Raw genomic sequence first — 11734 nt, 5'->3', positions numbered from 1 at the left:
CAAATCATCAACTAGGCGCACCGCGCCGGGTTGCAAGCAGGAGGGCACATGGTGCGGCGGCAAGAGCATGGTTGTGGTCGGCACCAGCTGATGAGCTGTTTCTACTCAACCTATGTGTCTCCCACCAACAGATTACCCATAAAATCTACAGTTGGCGGTGGGTGCCGACTTGGAGACGGGTAATGCGGCCGGAGCCGGAGACATCCACAACGATCGTGTGTGCTTGCGGATGGTGTAGGCTCCAAGGGAGCCAGCGAGGGTCCCATTGCCGCAGCTTGTTGGCCAGCTACATCTGACAAAAATAAGCATGGTCACGAGGATGTTTGTAAAACAGAAATAGAGATATACATGGTTATGTCCAGTCCAACGAAAGGAAGAAAAACAAACAAGCAGGCCTACTACGGGGCAAGGGGTGCTTTGAACACCTCCCAGCTCTCGGCCCAGGCTGCGGGGAGGCCTGAGTAGGAGAGGGTTTGGTGTGGCGTCGACGCTGGTGTGACCGCCAGTGTAGATGCCAGCAGTCAACTTGAAGAAAGATGCAAATATGGCTTAATCGAACAATGTAACGTGCACCTCCAGATTACACCAGAGGTGGCAACATTTCTATCGTCCCACACTAGCTAGACAGTTGGAATAGAACTATTGTATCTTGACTAAAACTGATCCGACTTGGTGCAAATACACTTTTCTGCATGAAAGTGCACAATGTCTACAAGTGCAAGCATACATGATGGCATGAACCATTGGCACTTATATGTCTATAACATACCGAGCAACAAAGCACATTATACAGAAAGATGGCTAGAAGACTGCAAGTTTATCTGTGAACACTTCAGTATACAAAAGTAGATAGTTCAAGAAAACACCTAGATACATAGCATAGTATCATATCCATAAATATATAAGCAATTGCCATGGACAATTATCAAAACATAAAACACATCGGAGATTCTCCAAGTATATGAAAACTTATGTAAAGTTAACACCCCAATAATATGTAGAGTTGTAACTAGGGTGAACCATATGAATCAGTTACTATACAATTTTCTTTGGATGAGATAAGCCTGAAAACCACTCAATTTTAGTTACAGATTCAATGAGACATGGTTCTTTGATTGCAAATGTCTGGTGTTAAATGTGAACACCAAAAGTATACGGGAGTACAACATTCATGAACCACATATTCTTCATTTCCCCAAATTCCCGATGTTCAACAAATATAAAAAGTGGACCCCAGAGTTACTCCACTTCACCCACATAGATAGACCAATAAAACTTGGAGAATCGACAATAGAAGTGAAAGTAATTCTTTTTGCCGCTGAGGCAACAACATGCCTCCTCCTGTCCATGCACAAGTAAAGCAGATCTCTGCTTCACTCACAACTTACTCTGAAAATTAGTACTCTAATGAAGGTGCATTATTAATCCGCGCAGAAAAAATATCCCGGAGAGTGTGTGTGCAGTGTTGGTAGCACCAGACATGAACAATGCTAAAATAGTTCTGCCGTGGTGTCCCATTTCCGCGGGGTACAATGCGTACCAAGGTTGTACGTAACAAATCCAAATCTTTCTGTAAGAAAAATCTCAAATCCATTCAAATTTTGGCTTGGTTGGCTGTACCTCCTGCCTGCCTGGTAGAGTGTACTCGCACTTCTGGTTGGCCATGTGTAAAACGATTTCTCATTAGCAAAACTACCGATTGAGCTCATTTATTTGTGTTTGTACACGCTGAAGTGGGGTACTAATTAATTATTAATCCGACCCGACGAACAAATCTTCCCTTTTTTGAGACCTGGACAGCCAAGAAACCGACAATCCCATGCTTAGTGAGCCGTACATTCAGTTAAGAGAAAAATTTCAAGAAGCTTATTCATGGCACAAAAATAGCAGTACACTGTAAAGATAACTCAATAACACGTAGACTTCTAACTAAGTAGAACCATATGAATCACTTGCTATACAAGTTCCTATTGACGTGATAAGCCTAAAGACCACTCAGGTCTTTGAATTCACAGGTCGTTTAGAATGTGAACAATAGAAATGTACGAGAGTGTAGAATTCTTGAACTATATAATCCATTTCCCCAAATATCATGAAGCTGACATAAGAAGTCTTGAATTTCTTATATAAAGTTATGGACTCCATAGTTACTGGATTTAACCCACAGAAACATACCAATTAAACTTGGCACCTTGTTTCCGATTGAACAGCTGGAAAAATATAAATATAACCGTACAACATAGGAAGGGGTGATTCACCTAGTTTGCAATTGAACTCCTAACGCTCGCAGATAGTTCAGGGCCCGAGGATGGCTGAGTTGGTGAGAGTCCAAGGGCCACGGCTTGTCAGCTGACCACATCAGCTCTACGCGTTCCAGTCGGTTGCTATGTTATGGCCATGGACGCCAAAGATCAAACCTTTCTCTTCCTGCACCTCCGTAAGACCCGGTCAATCGCGAGCAATTCATAGAAGATGCTGTAGTAATTAATATTGCCATAATTGTAGATTAATTATCAAAATTGGTGTTCAAAACATAACTTAACACTGATAAAGGAGTAAAGTGGATAGCTAGAGAGCAGAGGATTTTTTTATAATTCACGAGTCCACTAATAAAGAAACCTATCCAACTAAAAGAAATACTCAAACTACCTATAGCATCAGCATGCAGATACTAGTTGTCAAGCAAGTTACAAGAAACATGACATAAGTGAATACCTTCGAGAGATTGGAAGAAGTGGAGGTCAAAGCTGCAGGCCCGTAGATTGTCAATTCCATTCCAACCAATGGTAGTAGGGGACAACTGATGAGAGATATCATGCATCAAATGCCAAATTGTAGACTGTCGTTGGTGTCCATTCTCCTGGCCGAGTCATAGTCCTTGAGAGATGCGCAGGTTGTTTAGACTCCATTTTTGTAAGGTAGAAGAGGAGGATGATTACACGAAGATACCTTTTGTACTATATATGTGACCAGACTTGTTGATGACGAGATGGCTATAAATTGCGACTGTTTCCATAGGACACAACAACGCGGAGTCAAGATAAAAGTAAATTGCTCGTATCAGCTACAGAAGAAAATGTGATAAACCATTAAAATCTAAATACATGTACGAGGGCAACAAGTAGAACAAGCCTATCTTTCTACAAATAGTTTAAAAAAATCATCAGTTATTTTGAGTGAACAACAAACATATCTCTTTGCAATTTTAGACCAAGATAATACAGAAACTATGCATTAAAATGTGAACTAGACTAAAGATCAAAGGAGGGCACAATATACGCGAGTTTTCCAATCGCATTGAAATGCTCACAAATCCTCCATGTTCAGGAACGTCCATTTAAATAGGCCATGGAGTATCAAAGGTTTGCTTCTGAATAAGCCTCTACTTCGAATAGACTGGAATAGACATGAATTTGTTCAGGTTTTTTGAAAATCTTCATTAATTTATATTACATATTATATTTGTGTTCTAGTTTGTGCATCCAATATCCCGTTTTAACTAAAACAAGGTCTACAAACAGAAGCTTACAGGTTCCAATCATACAACACTAAAAGCTGTGCAAGATCGTATCATTTTACAAACAGTCGGCTTCCTGCAACTCGGTTTGTTGTAGGGATAGAGAGAATAGTAGATGTCTCACCGTTTTCATGGCCTTCTTGCTGTCGAGGACGAAGCCAGGGCATTGTTAAAACCTGCTGCGACGGAGGAGAACGTGGGGAGGGTGCCCTGTCGCCACTGGATGGAGGCAACCCCAAGCTGCGTTTGGCAAAGAAGGTGACTAACTCGGCAGCATAATAATAAATTGCACCACAAACCCAATACCATAAAAATGTTGCAAAATTTAGCAATAAATCACATTAAAAAAATAGCTAGAAGACTACAATTTATCTGGGAACACTTCAACATCAAGCAATTTACCATAGACAATCATGCGTTCTAGGAACTTTTGTATCTAGTTGCGAGCTTTGTAATAAAGGACTGTATATCCCTCTCTTGTACTTGTTACTATGTTTAATGAAAGGGGGAAGAAGTTTGCCAAATTCTTTTTGACAGTTATCAAAACACACCTAACGGAGATTCTCCAAGCAGATGAAAATTCATGTAAAGCTAACACCCTAATAATACATAGAGTTGTAACTAAGTTGAACCATATGAATCAATAACGATACAAGTTCCTGTGGAGACGTCCTCGTTCACGCCGCAGATGGCGTGAAGCTCGTAGTACGCCGTGCTTCCCTGCGCCGTCGCGAATTGCTCTAACGCGGCATTCACCTTCGCCACGATCCTCGCCTCGTTGGCCCTGAACTGCCTCCTCCGGTCCCTTATGATGGCCCAGTACAGCTTGGTCGCCGGTTCGGGAACGACCGGCTCCGGCGGCGGTGCCGGAGACAGCAGCTCGGCGAGCCTGAGGATGTCTTCCGGGGACTCCAGCGGCTGCTGCAATACCAAGGCGTCGAGAAACGCCGCCTGCGCACGAGGAGGCGCACGTTTGATGCCACGTTATTAGGGGCCCGTGTTATTATTTGCGCGCGCAGGAAAGGAAAGGAAAGCCTCGTTGACCAAAATCGATCCGTTCAGCTCGACGGAGACCTCAATCAACCAATCAAAAAACTGATTAAAAGAGACTCCTTTCTCGCACGCACGCGCGCACGTCCTGATCGATCGATGCATGGATTTAGCAAATCAGGTACGTGTGTGCACCATTTATCTCAAGGAAACGAAGGGAAACAATTGCCTAGTACCGATTAGCAACTCACGTGCACCGGCTGGCCGAAAGCCAGTACCCAGTATTCCTCTTGTTTCAAAGCACGACGGATTGATGGATACGAAAAAAAGAGGCATGCATATAAGAGCATCCAAATATATATACATAGAGAAAAGGTCACATCATCATGAGCAGAAACCCCCACGCACGGATCGATCGATGAGATTGGTGATTACCTGATGGATCCCCTCTTCGCGCGCGGACGGGAATCAGATCAACCATGAACTCGGCTAGCTGATCCAGCGCGCCGACCCTCTCTTCTCTTCTCTCCTCTCCTCTCCTCTCCTCTCCTCTCCTCTCCTCGACGAGTAAAGAGTCAAAGTCTAAGTCGTCACACACGACGCACGCGTTGGCTACACCCCTCGCTATATTTATAGACTAGAGCAGCGAGTACTTTTCGTTCAAACCTCACAAATGGGCGCCACTTTTTTGTCTTTGCCGCCACTATTTTCATCATCTCATCTGGAACGAATGGACCGCCTGGATGAAAAACACACCACCGATCGATGACATGGCTCATGGCTGGCCCACCTAGAGAAAACAAAATGAAACGCCCCGTAATTAATTACGGGATCCTTGACTTATTTGATGCATGGCCTCGTTCCACTATTAACGCTTTGGGAAACACTCCCGCAGATTATGCTTGTCTCCATCATGGTGTGTTTGCCGAATGGAACCGGATTTACAGCCCGGAATTTATTACTAAGAGAATAGGATGGGAAGATGATTATTGTTCCCGTTACCTTCCCTGGTACTACACGATGAGAATTACGGGAACAAAACAATATCAACAAACAGGGCTCATATAGCAATAAATACGACAATTTATTGGCACGCGTGGGGCCTGTCCTCCCTCTAAACCGCTCCTCCACCTCCTATCCATTAATTTTGCTACGTGAAAACTGTTTCGTCTAAAAAAAAAGAACAAATGCATCGACAAAGAGGATAAATTGGAGATTAAAAATTGTGCGGTCATGTAAATTCGTGGGCCTACTCCATCTCTTCGCATGACCTAATTAATTGCCACCTTAAACAAGGTTGTTACGAAATTTTTGGAGAGAGAGCTGATTGGACTAATTAAAGGCTATATATATACTACCTGGCCAATCTTCACTTACCAGGCCAAGATTTAATTCGGAGGATTTGTTGCCTATTTAATGAGAATAATTTGGTATTCGGAGGCAGTACTGTATCTATCTATTGGCCTGTAATGGAGTAATGAGGAGAGTTAAGGACTATTTATACCCCTACTAAATCGTGGAGTAGTTATCGGGAGAAAAACTAGGAGTCCGGCTGTGTGCTCCGAGGGGAGTTAAATTGGTGAAATACTAGGAAGAATAAGTAATTAAGTAGGGGTGGGTTTGGAAATAAATTTACGTGCCTGGATCTTCTTAATCCTAGCGCCTGAATTTTTACACCCTTTACATAGCAACCGAGGGAGTAATATATAATGGAAGGAAGTACCTAATTATAAACCAGGGACTTTCCGCGACGCTAAAGTCGCAGTTCATGTACCAAATTATTCCTCTCTATTTGAGGGAAATGTACATGTTTATCCCTTCAATTCGCATACATAGACATAACATCAATGTAAAATCAGTGCACCTGCTAGTATTTCATGGGTGTTAAAGAAGACATATTTCTATAAATTCTTTGAAGAACAGGTACTCCATCCTTTCACAATTGTACATTTTTAGGAAAAAAAAATCTTTAATATAAAACCTATTTGCATCTCCTTGACATGCATGGCTACGATGGTTTGAGAATTGGTCAAAAGAATCCCACTAAGTATGAATTTTCTGTTGTGTAGTTATTATCTCAGATTCCATGGAACCAGTTGCAGTGGCATTCCTGGGTGGAGGCCGTGGCCGGAGACAGGCGAGACGAATCCGGCGAGATCGGCACAACAAGTATCAGCGGCGGCTTGGTTGCCTACTGCGGCATGGCCAGCCACCATATTGTGGCTTTGGACTTGGGTACAACAAAAGTTGTGAACCGGACAAAAAGACACGTGTATTTGCATTCCAAAATATGGCATATAATAGTCACAAATTCTCGGGTGATTCCTCATATAAATATAACATTTCTCCTTTGAAACATCAATGTCAACACATGAGTGAGGTATTGCTTTTCATTTCCCCCAAACGAGAGGACTACATCTATTTCAAAGTTAAACCTCATACATAGCTCTACCAACACTCGAGATAAATAATGAAGATCAGTTGAAGATGACCGCAACATTGAACCTTCAGCTTACTAGTACCTCACCAACTACAACATTACTTGAAGAAGTTAACAAATAAAGCATCTTCTGTTCCGGCAGCCATTCGGACCATGCCTCCCTCACTACCTCCTAGACAGCTCCATCTCCGCCGATGTGCATCTCCACTAGAGGGCGCGCCATGGCAGCCTGCTGCTCTCTATATTGTTGCACCGTCACAAGCAGCTGCCACTAGTTGGAGATGATCGGCTCATCCGTCCATCATCTGCATGACAACATACCAAAAAGGGTTCAACACACAAACACCATAAAATTTAGATTTAGAATTGTGACTTTGATAAGAGCATCTCCACTCGTGACCCCCATACGGCGTCCCGCGCCTGACCGTTTGGGGGTGCCGGCACATAACCCCTAAATAGGAGGGCACCGTTGCCCAGCCGCACCCCCTAAACGCCCCCCCGCCAATTCAAAAGTTAAAAAACATAGGCTAGTCAGATTTACTAATTCCTCTCTTCTGCACGTGCACATCTCCATATAGCCTTGCCTCTCTCCATAACCTGTGACTAAGTCGATCGCACGCGCCAGCCGCACGTGGTGGTTCTACCCCTCTCCCTATTTATAGACTAGAAGCCACGGGTTCGTTTTAGTTCGAATTGTCATCCCCTCCTAGTACTGATGCTTGCCGCCGGTGACACTCAATTTCATCACGAGAGAAATAAATAAAGACGGGACCGGACAATTAACCCTCCTCTAAACTAGGAACTGCCTTAACTGGGAGGCTATGATTTGGGATACAATATTCTTTCTATTTTATTTTACCTGGGTGGTTGTTAAAGACGCATGGAATCAGGAAATGGATCTCACATGCTTTGTTTCCTCTGTCCCAAGGCATACACCCCGGAGAAAAGGAGATGCCTTATATTGGCTAGTTTATTTGCCGCTATTTTCGGTTTCTCTGACCCTCAGTTTCAGGAGAATCAAAACTAATCACGGGAGCGTACAATTAATCGTCTCTCAAACTAACAACAACCTTAATTGGGAGGCCGTCATTTGTGACACATAACTCTTTTATTATTTTACTCGTTGTTCTGGGCGCATCGACGGATCTAACATGCATGCTTTGTTTCATGTGATACACAGCAGCCAAAGGGAGATGCTTATCTTTCTAATTTTTTGTTTCCTATATGATATGCATGTTTTTCTACTCCTCCCCGTTGCCTATTATAAAAAGTTTTAAATTACCATTACAAAACGTTTTATATTAGGGAACAGAGAGGAAGTAGAATCGATGGCCGATGCATGTACCATACATAATTTTGATCATGGGGAACACCTGGAGTGCATAAGGACCATGTCCGCCTCCTTAAGTAAGAAACACCAGGCATCCAGCACAAATTAACTTGAAACACCGTCAAAAACTTGTATTTCGATTAAAATTCTGTATCAATACAACTCATGGGCCATGACAAGTCTGTCTTGCCACCAAAGTACAGAATAAACATATCTACATGTAGCTTATAAACCTAAAGTGGAGCCACCGCACCAGGTCCACGACATCAATAAGCTAGATCATGTCTCTGGGAAACAAACATCCAACGACAAAATTAAAAGATGCTCGAGGCCAACATTTGACCTAACCAACTACAAGAAATATCATATAAGAAAGCATGTCGGCCAGGTGGTTCCAACGTACATCACCACTTCGCACCTTCACAAGCGGCACGCCAACCTGCTACTCCATCGCCTCCACAAGCCACTGGTTTAACAAGCACACCTCCTTCGTCACCGACATGACACTTTAACATAAGGCAACTGGACATGCATAAGAAAATATGGCAGACTGAAATAGCAGGAAAGTAGCAGTAGTTCTAGCCAAGAACGACAAGCAAAAGCTATAACATGTACACATAATTTTATAGCCACATTGGAGGTACATGTCAGAGCAACCATCTACATGAAAATGCCCATATCTAAAAGGAAAATCATATGCAACTAAACAGTCATATGGTACATTCAAAAGGAGCCCATGCTTAAGCAAAGATGGCAAGTGGACATGTAATGAAACAGCAGGACGGTAACACTAGTTCTAGGCTTCTAGCCAAGAGCGAACCCTGATGGTTCTAATGGATCACATCGACTCCATAGTTTCTCCTACCAGTGGAAGCCTAATACTTGGTAAAGTAAGAAACTAAACTCAACTGGGATTGATGCCGCTGTCAAGTATTTAGTGGAAATATCCCATCCACACCTACATGATATCAATTTGAGGTTTTCTTTCCCTGAACAACTCGACATCTGTTCAAGCACCCAAAGGATATGCAGTATGCTTCTGCTGCATAAAAAAGCAACAAGGCACAAGTACCAAACATATCATCCAAGTTGCATAAAGGGGGGACCCAACAGCCAGCACATAGTATATTATTTAAAATAACAAGGGAATTGCATAAAGGAAGCGGAGGAACTATTTTAGGGAAACTGTACCCACTTGAAGAGTTGATGTGACCACACAATCACCAAATGCTAACATCGGGATCGGGAGCCCCTCCAGGCATATCACCACCCATTCCCCGAGGCATACGACCACCCATTCCTCTAGCGAAGCTAGCCATTCCACCCAGCGTGCCTCATGAGAAGCCCCTGGAAGATGCGTCTCTGGATGAGCGGCTCGACAATTGCTCCTTCTTGGCCTTCTTATAATCGGGCTGTTGAAAGAACATGACATGAATCCAGATCTGACCATGAAAAACGGTACGCCTAGAATGCTCCTAACAGGAGTGGGAATTTCGGTACAAAAATAAACTTTGGCTCGACATGCCGACGAAGCGGTCATGCTCAAATTTCTCTTCTTCCGTCTACCATAACCTTTCGTACTTCCTCCAGAGCTCCACAATCTTTTGTGGAGATTCTGCTACACCTACAAGATCACCAACATCACTATCATACAAACCATGCAATTTACATACATAGAGATTTAACATAGCTACTGAATCAATATTCGTCCTTCATAGCTACTGAATCAACATAAAACCGAATTGAATGTAAGACAACCAGAATAAAGCAACCAAGATAAAATGACGTGCTAAATCATGCCCACAAATAAAGCCAAATCAGCAATAAAAATGGAACTTGGCAATGCATCAAGTACTGAGATAACTATGCCACATGTCAAAAGTTATAACTACAAAAGGGCAATCAATAACCAGCCAAGCACATCATACTAACAACTTCTTCTGTTCTCTAAAACAAACAACAGAACATAAATGGCCATACAACTATACTATCAACACATTTAGGAAGGACTGCTATACTATCAACACATTTAGCATGTTGCATTCAAACTTGATTTACATATTCAAAAATAAGTGACATAAACTTATCAGCACGATATACAAATTACTTGAACACAACCATTGATTATGTAAGTATAGTAATATAAACAGAGGACATCAATCACTAGTTCACTTTATTTACCATCATCAGACACTTCACTCATACTAGTTGAGTTTATCAAACTGCCATACTGACATGAAGTTAAAATATAGTGAATTTAAGGATTCCATTACCAACCTTTTTCAGTTACTCATAGCAATTGCTCGAGGACATGGTCGTCACAAGACACCAACATCAGCTCCAGGTGGAGTGGGGCTCGTCACAAGACGCCAACAGCAGCTCCAGGTGGAGCGGGGCTCACGACCAGGAATTTGTGCTTGAGAAAGCAGGTGCTGCTATTGTAGGTGATCATTTATGTCTTGCAGTAGGTAAATCACGAGATAAATCATGTCCATGGTAAAGCCAAATCAGCAATACAAAATGAAACCTGCCATTGCATTAAGTACTGAGATAACTAGGCTACATGTCAAAAAAAAAAAATACTGATCAATACAAGCATGTTGTATTCAAACTTGATTTACATATTCCAAAAGAGAAGTGAGATAACTTATTAGCCCGATATACAAATTGTAGCTGAAGCAGCAGAATGACACCCAAACATACACTACATTCTTCCACTATAATTCAGATAAATTCCCTATAATGACACGTAAACATTCATGCTTTATCCATAGTTAATCCTGGTTATCAATGACAAGCAGGTGGTATGTACATTACCAGCACCATAAGCACCAGCAAGAGATTCTGCAAAAATATATCAGCAAGAATAAAGGTTTCTTTCAACGGAAAATTCTAGTTGTAAGTGGTGTACACACAACAACAAATCCACTGTGTGTCTCTGTCAAAACTACCTAATGCTGATATCAATGTAAAATTCTCAACTAGAATACACCAAAGCAACAACCCAATAGATTCGTAGCACTACCGGACATTTTTCTCCTACTCATAGCCACATCTACTAATCCAACTTATCACTTTTACAAGGCCAGTTCCACGTTCAAAACAATTCAGCATGGTATTTGCAGAGCACTACTACAAATGTGCAAAGGAAACCAATTCACTATTGCACAACACATACACAGGAGGAAACGCGGAACAATACTACTGTAATTAGAGAAGACTATACAATAAACTCATCAGGGCAAACAACAAAACTTTCGAAAGAAAGATTTCGCTCATCCAAACACACCTATTATGATAAATAAGTGTGAAAAAATGCACATAGTCGAGCATAATTTTAGAAGAGAAAATGGTGATTCCTCATATTTCCATAGGACACAAGGTGAAACACATGACAACAAAGTAGTGGAAATTTTAAAACATGACTGTCTAAAGCATGATAACACATATCCGTTTT

The 11734-nt window shown here is 42.1% G+C and overlaps 1 long non-coding RNA gene across 2 annotated transcripts; it reads right to left on the bottom strand.

The window, feature by feature from the left end:
- Positions 1–217: 217 nt before the first annotated feature.
- Positions 218–3753, bottom strand: LOC139829860 (uncharacterized). 2 transcript variants are annotated; one of them, XR_007877481.2, is made up of 5 exons: positions 3642–3753; positions 2950–3064; positions 2716–2877; positions 2259–2427; positions 218–292 (listed from the first exon to the last, which is right to left on the bottom strand). It is a non-coding gene; the product is annotated as an uncharacterized lncRNA (long non-coding RNA). The 2 variants fall into 2 exon arrangements; XR_011751757.1 differs by having other exon boundaries at positions 2950–3006.
- Positions 3754–11734: the final 7981 nt, after the last annotated feature.

Source organism: Lolium perenne, chromosome 1 (assembly GCF_019359855.2).
Source record: "Lolium perenne isolate Kyuss_39 chromosome 1, Kyuss_2.0, whole genome shotgun sequence".
NCBI classification, from domain to species: Eukaryota; Viridiplantae; Streptophyta; class Magnoliopsida; order Poales; family Poaceae; genus Lolium; species Lolium perenne.
The sequence above is the reverse complement of the archived record's forward strand: the minus strand, read 5'-3'. Positions and strand labels throughout refer to the sequence as shown.